Below are 21,145 nucleotides of genomic sequence, written 5' to 3' on the forward strand. Positions count from 1 at the left end.
TGTCTTCTGGCAACATGTTAACGAAGTTTGCAAACAATGTCAGGATGAGTGACAAGTGTTAATTGGTAATGAAATGCAAAAAAAGTAGGTTAATCATGAAGCAGATGAGAACAAGTTTGGATTGTGCGGATAAATTTGGCAACATTGTGTGGTGATTTTTTATATTCGGCTGGTCAGCCATTTTGTCACACTGGTATTGAAAGCGTCCGGTATTGAAAGCGTCCGTACGCCACAAAATTCGTCGATTGAATGCCGATGCTCTCATGATTTTCTCTTTCCCAACTCAAACTACGCGGGCACTCGCCCAACGCGCGAACGAACATATTCACTCATACACATGAAACGCGCTTCACAGATACTTTTTACATACCGGATAAGTCTTCAAGTCAACCTCTGGTTATATTACCAATACACTCAGAAATAGAACAAATCCATAATAGTATAAAAACAAATCTATCTTTATATTTTGAAACTTATACTTAACAAAGTTTTTTTTCTTTGTGATGTCTGTTGACAGACGGCTGGGACCAATCATGGTCCATCTCGCCGCTTAACAAAGTTTGATAAATATTGTCAGATTTTCTGGATATGATACACTGCGCGGCGTTTGTAATGTTCCCAAAGGGGTACTTGCACAAAACTTCACGCGGCGAATGACTGTCGAAAGGTACGGCCGCGGCAAACGATACACCGCAATGCTATTCACCCATAAGAATCAAGTAAACGGGCTGCAGAAAGCGCGGCGGTACCTTTCATGAAGGGTTCGCCGCGTGCAATTTTGAGAAAATCAGGCAATAATCTATTTAAAATTGGAATTTAATCTACCACCGAATTTTGCGACAATATTCTACCAGTGTATTTGTCGCTCTTGAATTTTCTATACTGTCATATTTTTTCGCCACCTTTGCCATTGTTATTTGATCTTTTTGATCCCGGAGTTTTACTTTTTGATCCCGCTGATCCCGGATTTTTTACGATGATTACGGCTATATGCAGAAGACAGAAGTTGGAGGTTGGGTTTTGAGGTAATATTCTTATGAAACATTGCTCATTGATTTTGCTTTCAGTACCGAATATCGTTCCGATACGTTTCCAAAGGCTCATATACCAATTAGGTTGCGGATTGCTGTCCCACGAAATTCCCAATCTCGATGGCGAATTGGATTGCAAGAATGCGCATCCTTGGGAGTTCCAATGTCGACCAATTCCAACATAAGCAAACATTGATTGCTCTGCAATGCACGGAACGATCCGTCAAGCTAGGTATCAATCTGAACAAAGAAATATATGCTCCGGATCGTTTGGGCACGGCAGCTGCTGGTACTCTATGCGCCGTTACAAAAAAACGGTAAGTAATTTCCATTAGCCTCTACTTTTTTGTTTTTCATTGGATCAAAAGAATCTTTCACTTAATCAAGGTAATTTTCCTGAAGAATCCATATTTTTTGACGCCAAGAAATTAGGGAGATTGTAGCAACCGTTAAATGAAAATCGAAAAACACAAGGAAAATATCAACATCCATTAATAAACTGGAAGCGAAGTATCATCACAGGGATTAACTGTTGCAGCAAATAGATTTCAAATAGAATTTGATAGTAACAAAATCCAAAAAGTGCGAAGCTAGAACAAGGATCGGTAAAACCTGGGAGGTGAAACAAAATCAGTGCACTCGAACAAATTAAGGCCCCATCGATCAGCGAAGGCAAAGAGTTCGGAGTGAAGAACATCCGGTTAAAGCTCAACAAACTCGAGGAAGTGGATGAAATATGAGCAGAAACATTTATACAGCGATTCCACGAAAAAAGAATAGAGTTGAAAAAAACTTGTCCAATTTTGCTCAAAATCGCTTGGTCTTCATCGAAAATAATTAGAAACGTATTTTTTTTTATTATTAGGGTGACCATGTTCGATACAGGGTTACCAAAAAAATCGCTACTTTTCGAATTTTTTATTTTAAAAATCATAACTTTTGAACCACGGGATCGATTTGCAATATTTTTTATGGATAGAAAGCATATTACTTCTAGTTCTTACTAAAATTTTGGTTTGGTGTATTGGCGTACTCAAATTTGCTAAAATGATCAAAATATTCGTTTTTAAGAATTTTAAATGTTGGACCACAACGACTATATATTTTTATATTTTTTATGAAAATTCAAATATTTTTACATAACATATCAAAAATTAGAAATGTTCATCGAGCCGTTTTTGTGTAACATTTTTTGAAAATTTCAAGTTTTCTGAACATACACATATGGAATGAGCATAATTTTCCATCACTTCAAAATAACTGCAGGAATCATTCTGGTGGAGTTATAAAACTTATTCCTAATAAATTCATGATAATCATGTGTACTAATCTAGTTGTATTTGTGAAGTAATGTACCTATCAAAAGTAGTGGAGGCTTGTCCAATTCTGACCCCATTAAATGTAAGAACTATAAATCACCCTCACATTGTTTAAAAGCAGAGACCAACATTGCTAGGGTTTACTCAACCATGGTTTACGCTTTAACTGGAACCACAATGGTCCGTTAGCGTCCTAATTCAGCATGAGTGCTCATAAGGGTTGCGGAGGCACTCATGCCGAATTTGAGTGGTAGCGTAAACCACGACTGAGTAAACTTAACTATTTTGAATTATTCCACAAAAGGGTCATTTTGAGTGAACCGAACTGAAACTAGAATAGTAGAATATATTTTTTTTTGGCGTGCAGATTTTTTTTTTATATTTAGTGAAGTTGAAAAATCAATTTTGAAGTCCAAAAAACACAATTTTTCCGACCAATAATGTAATGAATGCTTTCCATTGGTATTATTAAAAATTTGGCAACCAGCGCTGTCTGAGAGAATCTTGGTTCTGCTATATTGAGGAATGGTAGCTCAAATCTCAAAGCTTTAGACTACAAGCAATGGTTTTCTCTGATTACCTTCAATTAAAACTCAGCATTTAATTTGATTATTTTTATTTTTCATAATTCATCAAAAAAAATATTACATAGCAAAATTCTTACAATTTAAAACACTTTTCTTCATCTGAAAACGAAAACCGTTTCACGATAATGTAATTTTCATTTTGTAGCTTAAAGTAATGAAACGATTGTGTCCCAGAGATTTGTTTTACACGAGTATAACGGTTCTTTATTTTCTTTTCCATTGCATTGTAATCGGAGAAAAACTCGTAATACATTTTGGAATCTACTTTAGAAACAGCCCAAGAGTAAAGTTCGTACGCAGTTGTAATATGATGGCCTTGTAAACTTGCTTTTGAAGCGTTTCGCTTTAGAACACCTCCTAAAGCGTCACAAGGCCCTTTTCCATGGCAAGTGGCAAAAAAGTTCCACTCTGCTTTAAGACCGAAGTCTTTGTACATGTGGCACAAATTGAAAGCAGTCATCGTATTGACAGCCTGATCCATCAGAAAAAAAATGAATATTTTTCAGGTAAGGTAGCTTTTTTTTAATGAAATTCACACAATTTGTTATAAACGGCCGAACGGCAACATGGTTATGTTTAGTAAATTCTGCGATTGCTATGAAGCTTGTAAACTTTAAATTTTGTGCTTCATCTTTATAATATATGGCAAAAGGATGGATTGTGCATTGAGCGTTTGCCAAATGAAAACCTTGTATAGCGTCCTGAATAACAAAAGAGCAATTTTCAGAGAAGTCAGCAATTATAATGCCAGTTGCTTCCAAATTAATTTTAAGTTGTTTTAAGTAGTTTCCTTGTTGCTCTGCAATAAAATTATGCGGAGATAATTCGCTTAATTTTTCTAAAAATGTTTCCACATACTCTTCTGCATCCATTCGCATTGAATTTAAATGACAACGATCTGTTTGCCTCCATTGTTTAAATTCTAAGGAATCGACATTTTCAAGAGAATTCATCAGGTCATTCTCTAGTGTCTGCGTACCCGGTCAATGATCACAGGTTTTCAACCAACATTTCTCTGTAGGATATTCACAAAGTATTTTAAAAAACAAGTCATGATACGTTTTTTGCGTGCGATTTTGAGCAAAATTTGACAACTTTTTTTCAACTCTATTCTTTTCCCGTGGAATCGCTGTATATTTTAAGTTGCAGCATTTTTTTTTTATTGTTCACAAAAATAAATAGTTTTTGGCAAATGTTTTTCACTGCTGTTTTTTGTTTGTAAACATTGGGTGATTCTAAACAAAATAAAATTAATTCTACCAATACTATTTTTGTTATCCTCGTTCTATACTATTCCTAAATAAATGAAAGTTATACTAACCGAGTATAACCAGAGTATAAACGAAGCTGGGGTCAACCAGGCGAATAGCCAGTTAGAATGACTTTAAATCTATTTAGTATAGATTTTTCTCAGAGTGTACATATATGTTATACTCTTGGGCTCTCATTTTTTTCTATTCGGGTTCTTATCTCACGCATTCTCCAATAAATTTCACTTTCCACTCGGTCCAGTATCTCACTTCATAACTAGCCAGTGAGCCTCGTTTGTCATATTTTTACCTTCCTTCGAGCATTTCACTAACACACTCGTTCATTTTCAATGATGATTTGTGATTTGCTTCAAGTGACAGCTCTTTAATATTTATGTTTATAAACCGTTATGCGCTTGAAATATTCGGGCAACTTCGAACTGCATTCTGATTGCAATCGAAGTTACCCGTTATTTTCAATTATTTTACGGTTTATCAATAGTGGAAGAAAACTCAAGTAAGTATCGAATGAAGTATAATTTATTTATTGATGGTTTTATCGTTGTAGACCAACTTATTCTACCACACATTGTACTGCGTAATAATTCGTAAATTTCAGGCAAGATGTATTTTGGTGAACCAGCGTGAATTTTGTTGTTTACAATGTAATTAACATAACCAAATATCGATACAAATTAAAATGTCGGTAAGGCTGAATATCGCAAAAATACAAAATTTAAAAAATCTTGGATATAAATTTTGGAGTATCCTTCGAAAAAAAATCCAAATGTCCAGGAGTGGGGTAGCTTTCCCAACGTAGGCAGTTGTTAATCGCAATGAACTAAACCTTAGATAAATTTTTGTTTGTATTTTGAATGTCAAATATTCAACCGTCTAAGACGAGTTTAGTACTAAACTCGTCTTGGACGGTTGAATACATTCCACTAGAAAGAGCTTAAAATATTCTTTCTGTTTTACATTGCTACATGGATTTAAGTTCAATAGTTTTATTTTTAGGTATCACCGTAAATTTATCCAATAAATCACATTTATCTCCCTAAGTGATGTTGCTGTCGACGACGCATATAGGAATATTTTGCCAATCTAGCCGGAATGAAGTCAATTTTCAAAAACGATAATCAACGAATCGTACTGTAAAAAAAATAGATCACATACTAATCTGCTTTCTGCTAAAAATTTCTGTTTGTAATATTGCGGATCTTTTCAAAATTTTCCATTTTGCGGATTCCGTAAAGTTCTTCCGCAGCTGTCAAAGTTCTACCGCAAGCTTGAAAATCTTCAATACACTGAAACAAAAATCTGATATTTGGCGTTGTCATCATAGAATGCCATGCCAAACAGTAGAGAAAAAGTATGAAGTGACAGCTGCGGTAGTTTAAAAATTGAACCGTAAAGAGGAAAGTTTTCTCTGGAACAGCAATAATATTCTGACTGCGTTTTAAATGAACTTTTTTATTTTTCGCCTTTTGGCCAACTGGGAAAGTGTCATTTTGCCGAAACCCATTCGGCCTAAAGCCATATGGCCGAATGCCACTAGGCCGCAAGTTGTTTGGCCGAGTACACCATTTGGCCGGACAGACCATTAGGCCGAAAATCTTTTGGCCGAATGAGTCATTTGGCCGAAAGGGGCGTTTGGCCGAAAAGGTCGTTTGGCCGAAAGGATCGTTTGGCCGAATGTGTCATTTGGCTGAGAGGGTCATTTGGGTGAGGGTCATTTGATCGAAAGGGTCATTTGGCCGAATAGTTCATTTGAAAAGTGAGAAGTGATACGTCTAACTTCTCACTACTCATCTCTCACTTTTCACTGTAAAAAATTAGAAGCGCGAAATGAGTAGTGATACGACGATTTTTAAGCGCCGCTGCCGCCACCATTTTTCACCGGCGTGCTGCTGCAATTTTTTGACCGAGCCGCCGGTGAATTTTACACGAGCCGGTGAAATAATTTGGTCTTGGGGGTTCATTTGTTAGAAGAAAAACTCCGTTCAAACCCATATTCGTTTGAAAAATTTCGGCTGCGTCGCTGAAATAACATGTACATCAAACATCTTTTCACATCACTTATTGGGAGGACGTAAAACGAATAATGATGAGCAAAGAATTTTAATTCATATTACTTGTTTTTCACTTAATGTATGGATCTTTGGATTCTTTTAAATATCATACTACGCAAAATGCTTCAGGTCTTTCAACATTTCCCTGGAGCTAAGGCTTTCAGACCTCCACGCGAAAACTAAAATATGTTCACGTTTTGGTAATGTCAGCTGACCATATATCAATATTCCTAACGATTCATAATTCAAATTTTGCATACCTTCAACATATATTTCATTCAAGATAACCCAAGAATTTCTTGAAATATAGGCCCTATCATCTGTACTCATAACGAAAGATCAATTAACTCCTTTTAGAAATGAAACATGCTCTTAGTGATCATTTGAATCAAATTGGCTTTTGTTTTATTCCAAGAAATACAAGAAGCCCAAGAATTGTAGTACAAGCCTAAAAGTCAATACACGTAACGAAAAATCTATCAGCTCCTCTTAGATACGGAACATGTTCTTTATTTAATACATATTTTATATGAATTGACCTTTTCGGTCAGAAATTTTTATTCTTTAATTTATTCAAGATCAACTTTTCCAATCCATTTTTACGTCTCTAACTATTTTTAAAAATAAAAAAATGGAAAAATGCTGTTCTTCAAGTTTGGTCTAGCATTTGTCCGATCTGGAACGGACAACAACGAGCACTTTTTCCTCTTTCGGTTTTATTTTTTAAAATAGTTAGAAGGTTAAAAAAATGTGAGTTCTTGGGAATGGTTGACCTTAAATAAGTCAAAGAATCGGCTGAAGCAATAAAAACGACACGCAAGGAAATGTCAATTGAATTCCTGTTCCATTCCAATCGAAAATTGCCTAGAATTGGAGTACATGTCTAAAGGCCAACACGCATAACAGATAACACTGAATCAACAATTTGACGCCACAATACACGGTTCGAGGCCGCATCTCTCCATCTTCGAATACGCCCCACGCTCGCCAAATCGTTCTGACCTGGTCTGCGCTTCTCGGATCGAAAGCGAACACCATCTTTGCAGGGTTGCTGTCCGGCATTCTTGCAACATGCCCTGCCCATCGTACCCTTCCGGCTTTAGCTACCTTCTGGATACTGGGTTCGCCGTAGAGCTGGGCGAGCTCATGGTTCATTCTTCGCCGCCAACTACCGTCTTCTTGCACACCGCCAAAAATGGTCCTAAGCACCCGTCTCTCGAATACTCCGAGTGCTTCTAAGTCCTCCTCGAGCATTGTCAATGTTTCATGTCCGAAGAGGACAACCGGTCTTATTAGCGTCTTGTACTTGACACATTTGGTGCGGGTGTAAATTTTTGTTTGACCGCAGTTCCTTCTGGAGCCCGTAGTAGGCCCGACTTCCACAGATGATGCGCCTTCGTATTTCACGACTGACATTGTTATCAGCCGTTAGCAAGGATCCGAGGTAGACGAATTCCTCGACCACCTCGAAAGTATCCCCGTCTATCGTAACACTGCTTCCCAGGCGGGCCCTGTCGCGCTCGGTTCCGCCCACAAGCATGTACTTTGTCTTTGACGCATTTACCACCAGTCCAACTTTTGTTGCTTCACGTTTCAGGCGGGTGTACAGTTCTGCCACCTTTGCAAATGTTCGGCCGACAATGTCCATGTCTTCCGCGAAACAAATAAATTGACTGGATCTGTTGGAAATCGTACCCCGGCTGCTACACCCGGCTCTCCGCATGACACCTTCTGGCGCAATGTTCGCACGAAAGTCCATCACCTTGTCTTAGTCCCCAGCGCCGTTCGAACGAACTGGAGTGTTCGCCCGAAATCTTCTCACAGTTTAGCACACCATCCACCGTTGCTTTGATCAGTCTGGTAAGCTTCCCAGGGAAGCTGTTCTCGTCCATAATTTTCCATAGCTCTACGCGGTCTATACTGTCGTATGCCGCCTTGAAATCAACGAACAGATGATGCGTTGGGACCTGGTATTCACGGCATTTTTGAAGGATTTGCCGTACAGTAATAATCTGGTCCGTTGTCGAGCGGCCGTCAACGAAGCCGGCTTGATAACTCCCCACGAACTCATTCACTAATGGTGACAGACGACGGAAGATGATCTGGGATATCACTTTGTAGGCGACATTAAGGATGGTGATCGCTCGAAAGTTCTCACACTCAAGTTTGTTGCCTTTCTTGTAGATGGGGCATAAAACCCCTTCCCTCCACTCCTCCGGTAGCTGTTAGGTTTCCCAGATTCTGATATCAGTTTGTGCAGGCAAGTGGCTAGCATTTCCGGGTCCATCTGGATGAGCTCAGCTCCGATACCATCCTTACCAGCTGTTTTATTGGTCTTTAGCTGTTGGATGGCATCCTTAACTTCCCTCAAGGTGGGGGCTAGTTGGCTTCCATCGTCCGTTGAACTGACGTAGTCATCCCCTCCGCTGCCTTGACTTTCAATGCCTGTACTCTCAGCGCCATTCAAATGTTCCTCGTAGTGCTGCTTCCACCTTTCGATCACCACACGTTCGTCCGTCAAGATGCTCCCATCCTTATCCCGGCACATTTCGGCTCGTGGCTCAAAGCCTTTGTGGGATGCGTTGAGCTTCTGATAGAGCTTGCGTGTTTCTTGAGACCGGTAAAGCTGTTCCATTTCCTCGCACTCCGCTTCTTCCAGGCGGCGTTTCTTATCCTGAAAAAGGCGGGTCTGCTGTCTCCGCTTCCGTCTATAGCGTTCCACGTTTTGCCGGGTACCTTGCTGCAGCGCGACCGCCCGCGCCAGCTGCGCGTAGAATGCGTCCTTATCATCATCAGTGCTTCCGGAGTGTGGGCTATGGACGTTGATTATGCTGAAGTTGAAGAACCGGCCTTTGATCCTCAACCTGCACATTCTTTCATTGATCGGCCACCACCCGATCACGCGCCTTTGCATATCGCCCATCACTATGAAAGCTGTTCCCAGCTCGTGTGTGTTGCCGCAGCTCTGGTAGATGGTATGATTACCTCTAAACGTTCGCACCATTCATCCCTTCCAACAAACCTCCTGCAGCGCTACGATGCCGAATCCACGGTCCATGAGCACATCGGCGAGTATGCGTGTGCTCCCGATGAAGTTGAGAGATTTGCAGTTCCACGAACCGAGTTTCCAATCGCTAGTCCATTTTCATCGCAGTGGTCTTCGCCGGTAGTTCCGGTCCGTACTCTCTTGTTGATTGTTCCTTGCGTGAGTTTTTTTTTGGCTGGCTTGCAGGGCCTGACACCAAACCCCCTAAATTTCCGGAGGACCATTCCTCCTTATTTCCGGTGGACCATGGTGCACAGTTTCACTTAGAGTCCCTCGCTGGCACTCGGACGATGATCAGCCACCCCTAACATGGAGAACAAACGCTGTTGTGAGCCGATCCTGACATGGAGAACAGGCGCTCAATAAGATTTGCACCTCCGGAGATGAGCAAACCCCCCCCCCCTTCCCTGTCAGCATACGACCATAGTTCCCACCGGGGTTGGTTACCCGATCTTCCCTAAGGTTGCTCGTATCCCGTAACACGGTAGATCACTTTGACGTAGTGTGTTGCGGTGTAAGATCTACCAAACAGAGCCCTAGCTTAATCCATTTTCCTAGCTAGGGCAATAAGTTGTGGTAATTAAGGATTCATCGTATTTAGTCCCCGCTACCAACAGCAGTCTCAGAAATAAAACATAATTAATGTTACCTTGCAGACAGTTGAAAGACTCGAATTCCTCTGGTTTGAGGCTAAACTGTATGCAGCGGAAACAACTTTTCAAGCAATTAGTTAAAAAACCTCGGTACCCGTCCCTAGGCTGAACTGACTGCTGGAAAAATCGAGTTAGGGGTTTAAATACGTACTAACTCTTCTTGAACTGGTGAACAATGGTAGTGAGAGGAACACACGGAAGTTCTTATTACTGAACAAATTCTCTTGCTTGAAATGGTCTTGTAGACAGAGCTAAATCCCGGGTTTTAAGAGTTTTACTGGTGATATTCTAGAAGCAAGACAAGGATGTGGCTAGGGCTCCGATGCATGGCCAAAAACAGTACTGTTCTGTTTTTTCAAGAAAGGATTGATTTCCTATTGATAAGGGGCGCGCCTTCAATGGGATTGCTCTCTGTGAAGGGCCTAAATAGCGGGACCTTGTCATGGTGCTCTTAAGAAAACAAAACAACAACTGTATCGAAACCGATACTGCATTGCTTATCAATAGTAATGGAGTAATTCGACATGCACTCAAACACTAAGGATACGGGTAACGCTACAATAGATCTTATAACTGATGGTCGCAGTGGCACACCCGAACAGGAAAAAAAAAATCCCGGCCAGCACCACGGGGAGGTAGGGATAGGAGTTGCTGGTTAAGAGGCTGGTTAAGGACCGCGAAATAGGGTCTATTTTATTTCTTCAGGTACGCGTAGTACCAATGGTACACTTTACCCAGCATTTGCCGTGCCAACACGCATAGAAAGATCTATTTGCTTCGTTCAGAAATGAACATGCGGTTAATGATCCTCTAATTACAATTACATATCTCACCGGGGTTCGCGAGGTTAGGCATAAGTACGTTAGGCAAAAGGACGTTAGGCATAAGGACGTTAGGCATAAGTACGTTAGGCATAATGGACATTAGGCATAATGGACGATAGGCATAATGTACGTTAGGCATAACGGACGTTTGGCATAATTCTGCCTTCTTTATGTCATAGGCTGTTTTTTGGGTCATTTTATGCTTAACGTCCATTATGCCAAACGTACATTATGCTTAACGTCAATTATGCTTAACATACTTATGCCTAACGTCTGTATGCCTAACGTGCTTATGCCTAACGTCTTTATGCCTAACGTACTTATGCCTAAAAAGGTATACCCATCTCACTGGGACACTCGCAGCTAAGTACGCATCAAGCACATCCACAGTTGTTGACTTCGAGGTTTCTAAGCCAAGTTATCATTTTTGCATTCGTATATGAGGCTGACAGGATAATAATTTAAATAAAACTTCCAATCCGAAAGTTTCCTAGACCAGACCGGATATCGAACCCAGCCACCTTCAGCTTGGTCTTGCTTTGTAGCTACGTACCGCATGGCTAAGGAATACCTCGCTGTTTGAGATCATTCGAATCAAATAGTATTTGACTTCATATTAAAGGCTTATGCAATTTAGTTTTATGGATCACATAGAGCATGAACCATCTTTAGAAAGAAAAACACCAAAACCATCCCCCCCCCCTTCAGGGAATTCTTATATGAACTGGGAGCAATAAATGTTGAAGGAATATCCATTATTATTCTATGTCAATGCTCGAGGAGGCCTTGCAAGCACTCGGAGTATTCGAAAGAAGGGTGCTTAGGACCATCTTTGGTGGTGTGCTAAAAGACGTTGTGTGGCGGCGAAGAATGAACCACGAACTCGCCCAGCTCTACGGCGAACCCAGTATCAAGAAGGTAGCTAAAGCCGGGAGGGTACAATGGGCAGGGCATATTGCAAGAATGCCGGATAGCAACCCTGCAAAGATGGTGTTCGCTTCCGACCCGGCAGGTACGAGATGGCGTGGAGCGCAGCGATTTGCATTTTTGTAGAAAGGAATGGAAACATAATATCACAGATAACAGATATTGAGGCTGGCATCCGATACGTGTGTAAAAATGCGCAATCGTTGATTCAAACAAATTGAGCGTGTGAAACACACTTTGGCAATCGTTTGGAGATGGCGGGATGATCGTTCCTGTGTAAAACGCAACCAAAATACGAGTGTCAATCGCGTTGGCTGCGTTCGACGGTTGCTAATCAGTTGCGTCCGTTTGTACATCCGCAATCAGTTTAGTAGATAGCAGTAGTGAGTCAACGTATATCAGTTCAAAAATTTACACAAGATTTCCAATAAAATTTGTTCTAGCTTAAATATCTGTTATCTGTGATAATATCAAAATATTTCGTTTGGTGGCTTAAGATCTCGAAAAATAAGAAACAATGTGGGTAATGATTATATTTGCTATAAATAAGTAATTGACATGGGTCTTCAGTAGCTTTGCCAATCCGGAGGCGTAGACGTAGGATTACCAATCCGGAGATGGCAAGTTTGATTCTCGGTCCAGTCTAGAGTGTTATCGGGTTGGCTACATTTTCGACCCCTGGGCATATATCCATTGTACTTGCCATACAACATACATACTCATGCAATGGCGGACATAAAAAAGCTTTCAACTGATAACTGAGTAAATGCTGATAGAATGCTAAGTTAAAAAGCAGGCCAAGTTCCAGATTGAATCTAGAGCCATCGAAGAAGAAGAGGTATTTGACATATTGTGAAATTTACTCCTATTTATATATATTTATTCAGACTAAGGCCGAAGTGGCCTGTGCGGTATATAAGAGTCTTCTCCATTCGGCTCGGTCCATGGCTACACGTCGCCAACCACGCAGTCTACGGAGGGTCTGCAAGTCATCTTTCACCTGATCGATCCACCTTGCCCGCTGCGCACCTCGCCTTCTTGTGCCCGTCGGATCGTTGTCGAGAACCATTTTCACCGGGTTACTGTCCGATATTCTGGCTACGTGCCCGGCCCACCGCAGTCGTCCGATTTTCGCGGTGTGAACGATGGATGGTTCTCCCAACAGCTGATGCAACTCGTGGTTCATTCGCCTCCTCCACGTACCGTCCGCCATCTGCACCCCACCATAGATGGTACGCAGCGCTTCCCTTTCGAAAACTCCCAGTGCGCGTTGGTCTCCCATGAGCATCGTCCAGATCTCGTGTCCGTAGAGGACTACCGGTCTAATGAGCGTTTTGTAGATTGTCAGTTTGGTACGGCGGCGAACTCTATTCGATCGGAGCGTCTTGCGGAGTCCAAAGTACGTACGATTGTCAACCACTATGCGTCCCCGAATTTCTCTGCTGGTATCGTTTTCGGCAGTCACCAGTGACTGCCCAAGTACACAAATTCTCTTGTCTTCTCTCGAACCTCTTCCTTTCATGTACTTCGTCTTCGACGTGTTAATGACTAGTCCGATTTGCTTAGCTTCCCTCTTCGGTCTGATGTAGGCTTCCTCCATCTTCTCAAAGTTACGTGCCATAATATCTATGTCGTCGGCTAAGCCAAATAGCTGGTCGGACTTATTGAGAATTGTACCTCTCGTGTTAATCCCAGCTCTTCGTATTACCCCTTTCAAAGCGATGTTGAATAGCAGACACGAAAGACCATCACCTTGCCGTAACCCTCTGCGGGTTTCGAAGGGACTTGAGAATGCCCCTGAAACTCGAACTACGCACATCACCTGATCCATCGTCGCTTTGATCAATCGTGTCGTGGCGAACACCTGGTCCGTGGTGGAGCGTTCGCCCATAAAACCCGCCTGGTACTGCCCCACGAACTCCCTTGCAATTGGTGCTAGTCGACGACATAAAATTTGGGAGAGTACCTTGTAGGTGGCGTTCAGCAATGTGATGGGGCGGTAGTTGCTACAATCCAGCTTATCGCCCTTTTTGTAGATGGGACACACGACACCTTCCATCCACTCCTGCAGAGCAGAAAGTTCTGTTCAGCGAAAAGGACGTACGAAAACGTTCAGGTTAACTTGGAATCCCTCTCAAAAAATCTTCGGCTTATTTCGGCTAAATTCTGTCAGCAGCATTCAGCGAATTCCAACAAAACTAGGATTCGCTGGTCCAGTGATAATGAATGAAAGCTGTAAATGCGAGAATTGTGGATGCAGCCAACAGCGTCGTCAAAAAAGTGAAGGTTACACGGTCTAGTAACTGGCACCATGTCGGCGGACATGAAAACCCCGCCGATTTAAACTCACTCGGAATAATGCCAAGTGAACTCCAATCCGCGAAACTCTGGTGGCGTAGACCGAGGTGTCGGGCCATTAGGCCGAAGGTCATAAGACCGAATGGTCATTAGGCCGAACGATCATTGGCCGAATTCGTTGGGTCGAATAAGAAGTAAGAAGCAAAATGTGAGAAATTAGAAGTTTTTCCTTTTTTCTTCTTCCTTCTTCCTTCTTTACTCTTCATTCTTGCTTCCTCCTTCTTTCTTCTTCCTTATTTTTTATCCCTTCTTTGTTCTTCGCTGTTTCTTCTTTCAGTTTCGCTCAACTTTCTACTTTTTTCTTCCTCCATCTTCTTACTTTCTTCTTCTTTATTTTTCTTTCTTCCTTCTTACGCTTTCCTTCGTTCTCATTATTTCTTTCTTCTTCTTTATTCCTTCTTCCTTCTCCCTTCTTCCTTCTTACTTATTTCTTCTTATTTCTCCCTTTTTTCTTCTTCCCTCTTCTTTCTTTCTTCTTACTTCTTACGTTTCCCTTTTTCCTTTTTTCTTTCTTTTCCCTCTTCTTCCTTCTTTCTTCATTCTTCATACTTCATTCTTCATTCTGCATTCTTCCTACTTCCTTCTTCTTCCTACCTTCTTTCTTCTTCCTTCTTCAAGAACACATCCTGAGAACCAGCGACGCCAAAATCGAATGGTGTTTCAATCCTCCGGAAGCTCCACACTTTGACGGAATTTGGGAGGCGAATATTCGGCAAACTAAGTCTCCACTTATCAAGTACCCTGCTGGGGCATCTCTATGTTTTGAGGAATTGTCGACTGTATTGGCAGGTAGTTTTAAACTCTCAACCAAAACGTCGCTATCAGATAACCCACAGGATTTCCAGCCCCTAACTCCGGGTCATTTTTTGGTCTTTCGGCCTCTCACCTCCGGAGATAACTGTCCAATCGAAACATGCAATATCACGCTTCGAGCACATCGACCACATCGCCCAGCACTGCATTCCTGGAAAAAAATTTGTTTAAGAAAAGTTCTTGGTCACAATTTTCGTTCAGCGGCCTTTTAAGTTATTGAATTTTGCCCGAAACATGCAACATTTTCCCCACTGTGCACTGCTGGGATCGCTGAAATTCGGAATATTTGTCCTCGTAACAACAGAGGTACAAGTGGCACAAGAAACTCCCAGTAACTGTCAAAACAAACAACTTCCAGTAACTGTTAAAACTGTCAAAACTAAGAATGGAATTATGCGGAGATCAGTATCGATATTCTGTTTCCTCCCAGTGAACCCAGAGCTATCAGTTGGAAGAGTGGCCTGCCAACGGGGGGAGAATGTTCAATGTAAACAGAGCCAATAGTTTAAAAATCTTCCCTAGCAACAAGAACCATCATCGTCCTGCGTTGGCTGGCTGCCACCCAATCATACGCTGGCGCATCTTGCCCGACACTAGCTGGTTCACAGCTCATTGGTGGTTTCAATACCTTAGTAGAGGGAGGGAGTTCTATGCCTGGTTCTCCATACTGTCTGTCCTGTCCGGCAAATTTCCTGCAGTGCCACGTTGTCGAAGTTGTAGGATGTAATTCATCGTAGATCTGCAGTTCCATGCTTTAAGCTTCCAATTGTGATCCGGAGGGCCGTCATGTTAGTGTCTCGCACAATACTAGAACTTGGACATGTGAGCTTTGAGCGGTACACCCCAACAAACATTGGAAGCTGAAAAAGAGCTTATTTCGTGACTAATAAGCTTCTTCAGCTAAAAAAACTAGCTTGTTCAGCTTAAATTGTTTGTTGGGACGGTCACTTTGGCAGAGCCTGTTTGCGAATATATGTAGCTTCTTATTCAAGTTTACGATGGTTCAAAGCTGAACAATCAAGTTGGGGCAGGCGTGACTGGCCCGGGGATAAATATTTCGATTCCCATGGGCAAATGGCCAACTGTTTTCCAAGCTGAAGTTCAGGCTATTCTTGAATGCTCTAATTTATGCTTACGCAGACATTTGGAAAAGCACATTGATTGCTAGGCAGTCTAAACGTTTCATCATACCAAACGTATTTATCACTCGCAAAATTTTAGATCTTTCAAAAAAAGATCTTAACACATACACAGGCCTTATAACAGGCCATTGCCCGAGCCGATATCACTTGAAGCTGTTAGGAAAACTTCAAGATGATGTATGTTGTTTCTGCGGCATACATGTAGAAGACTCGGAACATCTGTTATGCCATTGTCCGGCAATTTTTAGAAAAAGATTACAATTCTTCAACAAGGGGCTGATAGAACCCTCAGAAGTTTGGAGAACAAGTCCCAATATGGTAGTACGATTCATCAGAACCATAATACCGCATTGGGATAACGCTGGTATTTAAGGTAATGCAATTGCTCTAAACAGTAATGATGCGTCAACTTGACAAAGCTAGATCAAATGGGGCATATATCACAATAGATCTAACAAATGGTCGCAGTGATTAAAATACCCAACAAGGAAAAAAAAATTCAAGTTTAACTGAGCCCACTGCCAAACCCGCCGTCAAACATCCTAGGCAGGTACCACAACTCGTTGTGCCCTGGGAGGGGATTGTCAACCCCTTGTACATAGACCCTGCTGCCCCTAAATTCTAATATTCTATCAGTAATAATTAAGCAAATGAGCGAAATAATTTTAGAATTAAACAATTAAGCCATTCATTGCAATGGAAAGTTTGCATCGAACAGAATATAAATTAATGCACTCTCAAATCACTGAACTCCGCATATTCTCTCACCGAGTTTAATTTCTTCCCGGGGTTATTAATGTCCCGAAACGCAAGGCCTAACTGCGTGCCAACGATCATTAGTCGACATCCCGCGGGAAAAGGCGAACATCGCAAATATTAATAACAGCCATATATTAATGTTCGCTGTTATCGCCTGCTCGCGAATCGTGCAACGGTCGCATATATTATCACTTCAGAGGATTTTGATTTGACGCCGCTGCCGGCCCTAATGATGGTCGGTAAATTTTTGTTTTCGCTTCACTTCGGCCATTAGAACAAGATGTCGTTCTGATAAAGCTTTTGCAGCGGGCAAGCGCAGCACCTTGTTGGTTCCCAAGCGCATCGCGAATCGGAAACCGATTGCCATGCTCAATGAGTGCCGGACAATAATAATCAGCGAACGCATCAACTCGCAGCAAGTGGTGGAATTTTAATGCTGTTTTTTTCTGGAGCGCGCTTGTATTTGGTCCTGTATTGCCAGCAGGGTGAAGTTCCAATAATAAAGTAAAAACATGTCTAGGAAATAAGGAGCCAAAATCTAAAACAAAATTTTTGTTCGCTGGAGTATTGTCTGGAATAGTGAGGCACAGAATCAATGAGCACCCCCAAAGTTGATTTTACGCCATCGACTAACACCAATTGCAAGCGTGTTCGTGGGACAGTACCAGGCGTGTTGTTGGAGAACGCTCTACCATGCATCAGGTATTCGTCATACGACAGATATTACAGAAATATCGCGAGTATGTACAACGTGCCCACACATCATTCATCGACTTCTACATATGACATATTCGATTGAGACCATCAGCTCTGGCAATTAATGTATGAACAAGGTATTACGGATAAGCTGACAAGTTTAGTCAATGGATTTGATTCAGCACCGCTGCCGGCCCAAATGATGGTCGGTAAATTTTTATTTTTGCCTGACTTCGGTCATAAGAACAGGATGTCGTTTTGATAAGCTGATGTGCATAGTTCGAGTCCAGGAACCAGGGTCACTCTCGTCTCTTTGAAACACACAGAAGGTAATATCACAGACAAACAGATGCAACACTAGAGAAATTACCATCGACCATGACTTCAACGATCAACGACGCTAGCGCCTTTATTGTTTCACAACTAGAGGCGCTAGCGTCGTAATCCTTCAAGTTTGACATTTTACTCCAGCGTCTTCTGGTGACGGGGAAGGGCCGTTTGGCCAAATACCGTTCGGCCGAATGCCATTTGGTCGAATGCCACTAAGCCGAAAGTTGTTTGACCGAATATGCCATTTGGTCGAACAGACCATTAGGCCGAAAGTCATTTGGCCGAAAGGGTCGTTTTGCCGAAAGGATCATTTGGCCGAAAGGGTCGTTTGGCTGAAAGGATCATTTGGCCGAGTAGGACATAAAGTGAGAAGCGCGAAATATGTAGTGAGACGTCTCACTTCCCACTTTGGCCTACACACTTTTTACAGTGAGGAGTGAGAAATGATACGACTCATTTCTCACTTCTCACTGTAAAAATTGAGAAGCATGAAGTGAGTAGTGAGACGTCTCACTCCTCTTTTCTCACTTCTTACTGTGAATAGTGAGTAGTGCAAACTGGGTAGTGAGACGTCTCACTACTCACTCCGCGCTTCTCATTTTTACAGTGAGAAGTGAGAAATGAGGAGTGAGAATTAAGATAAATGACCTATTCGGCCAAATGACCCTTTCGGCCAGATGGGTTTTGGCTTAATGGTTTGTTCGGCCTAGTGGTGTAGGAAATGTAATCAACTTGTCCCGAGTGAGTCGCTCTATTTTAACGTGCCATTGCATCAACAACCACAGGTAAATTTATAAATGTTTCTATTAGACGAGTTTTGAGGAATAAAGACAGAAATACGAGATAAATGGAGATAGGGCTAGAGAGTTTTCCTACCTAAAAACTATAAATTTGGATGAGTTGTAACGTTTCGATCTCTTTTCCTAAAAACGCGACTAGACCGCAAGACTGTTCGCGGCAATAATTACAAGTTCCGAGTAATAAAGTTAAGTTCTAATGTTCCGAGAATAAAAGGTGTTAATTTGTATCGATGTGTGCGAAAGAATAAGGTTCCCTTCAGCTATCCGGGAAACAGTGACCTATCAATAAATTACAGTCCGCTTATCATCGTATCGAACATTTTGATTCTTCGAACCAGATAGCTGAAGGGTCCGAGTGAATAATCGCGCAACGATCAATTTGAATGGACTCGTCGAAAACGACGATGCATTGTGACGAACAAATCCCAGCAAACAATCTGTGAGATCGTTAGAGCCTGTTAGCTATGTTGCTTGCCAAAAAGCATAACTAAATTATGCTCCTATTGAAAACCCATGCTTATTGTTCGAAGAAAGTGCTGGACGCCATTTTTGATAGTTTGGTGAGTTAGGAATTTCTTTCGTCGCGATTCGGGTTTAGTTCCGGAAAAAAATAGTTTGTCCGCAAGCGTATTTGTTCCTTATTTTTCCGGAAATCATTAATAAAACGGTATACCAGAATAACCGGAGAAGGTATTGTTGGAAAATGAATTCCCACACGGATTTCGGTAAAATTCTCAGTAATACTGCGTTGTTAATTTTAAGTCAAATTTTATTGAATTCATATTCATATTTACTTAACTTCTAGTAGAACATAATTATGCCTATCCCTATCCTCTAATAAGCATGTCGAATATTGATTTAATATTGTAACGATAGTATAAATATACTATGCCTGATGTACAACATTCTTATATTTTGCTCTTCACTAGTTAGATTTCGTCCTGTAGGTTTTATACCGCGCCTTACCGATCTTCCGGATGCCATTGCTCCTGTTCGCAGACGGCAACACCGTTTCGTGCATCGTTCCGCATTCGTCGTCGGCACTGCTTTGCTTATACTTGGAAGTGTCCAGACCATGCACAGATTGTTCCGAGCCGAAAGACAAGGCAGCAGCGAAAGCCTGAAAATGATTGTTTTTTTTTTTAAGTTCTCGAGCGACGAAAACACGGCTCCGGATCAAAATTTAGCCAATAGCAATGGGCAACAGAGACCGCCAGCGAATTTAATTTAATTTTACTTACTTTTGTTTGATTCGATGCGACATGGGACATTCGAAATGATCAATAAACCAATTGAATACATTTATTAAAAAAAAAAAAAAAAACTTCCCGTTGATCTTAAAAGCATAAAAGCCCTTTTGAAACAACCCTAACAACACCTTAACCGCACACTGCGAAACATAACTAACTTCACTCTAAAGTTAGACTAACATGTTAGATCAAATCATGCAACAAACATAAAAATACCTAACAAAAGTGTTGCAGATCTGTCTAATTTTAGTCTCATTTTACCCTGACGTTAGTGAGAATATTAGAGTAACTTTCTAACAGGTTACACTCATATTAGGGTCAAGTTAGAGTAACCTTCCTTGCTGGGATGGAACAGCGCGAAAGCCGTCCCGAATGGTATTGGTGTGCGAATTGAATCGTCGCAATTTTGAGACTGTGTTCTCGAACTGATTTAAGTCCGGACAAATTACGTACCGTCGTATCGAAAGTTACGCGAAACGTGAGTGCTCTCAATTTCTAGCTAGCAGAAATTGAGACTTTTTTTGCAAACTGGTAACGACTGTGGGGAAAAGTATCTGCGACATTCGTCGCCAGTGAAAAACGCGTATTGCGTAAGTGTAGCAAACATCCCGAAATAAAAGTGCCGAGTGAAGTGGCCAACCAATTGGTGTGCCGAGCGAACTGACCATAAAATTAACGTTCCGAGTGAAACGTTTGGCGAATCTTTATGATTTGGTGATGGTTTGCAATCGTCGCGAGTGTAAAACATTGGACGTAGCAGCCTGTGTGCTAGCTAAAGTGTTAGACAAATTGAACCAATACACGAAAAATATTGAAGTAATTATAAAAGAAAAAGGAGAACAAAAAAGTGCTCGAATTCCTCCAAAGCAGAGATTAATAGCAGAAAGTGCCTACTGACGCCAGCGGCAGCCATTGCAAGCCACCGCAAAACAACGCTTTTCGTTCAACTTCGCCGAAAAAAAGGTAGGTGACGAGCCATTTTGTTTCCCTTGAGCAAGCCCACTTGAAGCATACTAGCGTGACCTCAAAATAACCGACAAAAAGCTTATTAGCCTCTATCGAATTTTCGACGCTATTCGCGATCGTTCGAAAAAGCTCCTATCGTTTGTAGAAGCTTTCTCTGCCGACAAGGGTGACCTTGATGAATTGGAGGAAAAATTATCCGTTCTTGATGATCTGCGAAATCAGTTTTTTGACACCCGTTCGAAGCTATATGGCCTGGTGAAGGACGATGACCTTGCTGAAATTAGGGAGCGTGAAGAGGAAATAGAAGATATTCTCGATAAAA

General features: G+C 41.5%; 1 long non-coding RNA gene across 1 annotated transcript; it reads right to left on the reverse strand.

Moving 5' to 3' along the window:
- Nucleotides 1-19,355: 19,355 nt before the first annotated feature.
- Nucleotides 19,356-19,929, reverse strand: LOC134211709 (uncharacterized). Its single transcript, XR_009979072.1, has 2 exons — nucleotides 19,849-19,929; nucleotides 19,356-19,727 (listed from the first exon to the last, which is right to left on the reverse strand). It is a non-coding gene; the product is annotated as an uncharacterized LOC134211709 (long non-coding RNA).
- Nucleotides 19,930-21,145: the final 1,216 nt, after the last annotated feature.

This window comes from Armigeres subalbatus, chromosome 1 (assembly GCF_024139115.2).
Source record: "Armigeres subalbatus isolate Guangzhou_Male chromosome 1, GZ_Asu_2, whole genome shotgun sequence".
NCBI classification, from domain to species: domain Eukaryota; kingdom Metazoa; phylum Arthropoda; class Insecta; order Diptera; family Culicidae; genus Armigeres; species Armigeres subalbatus.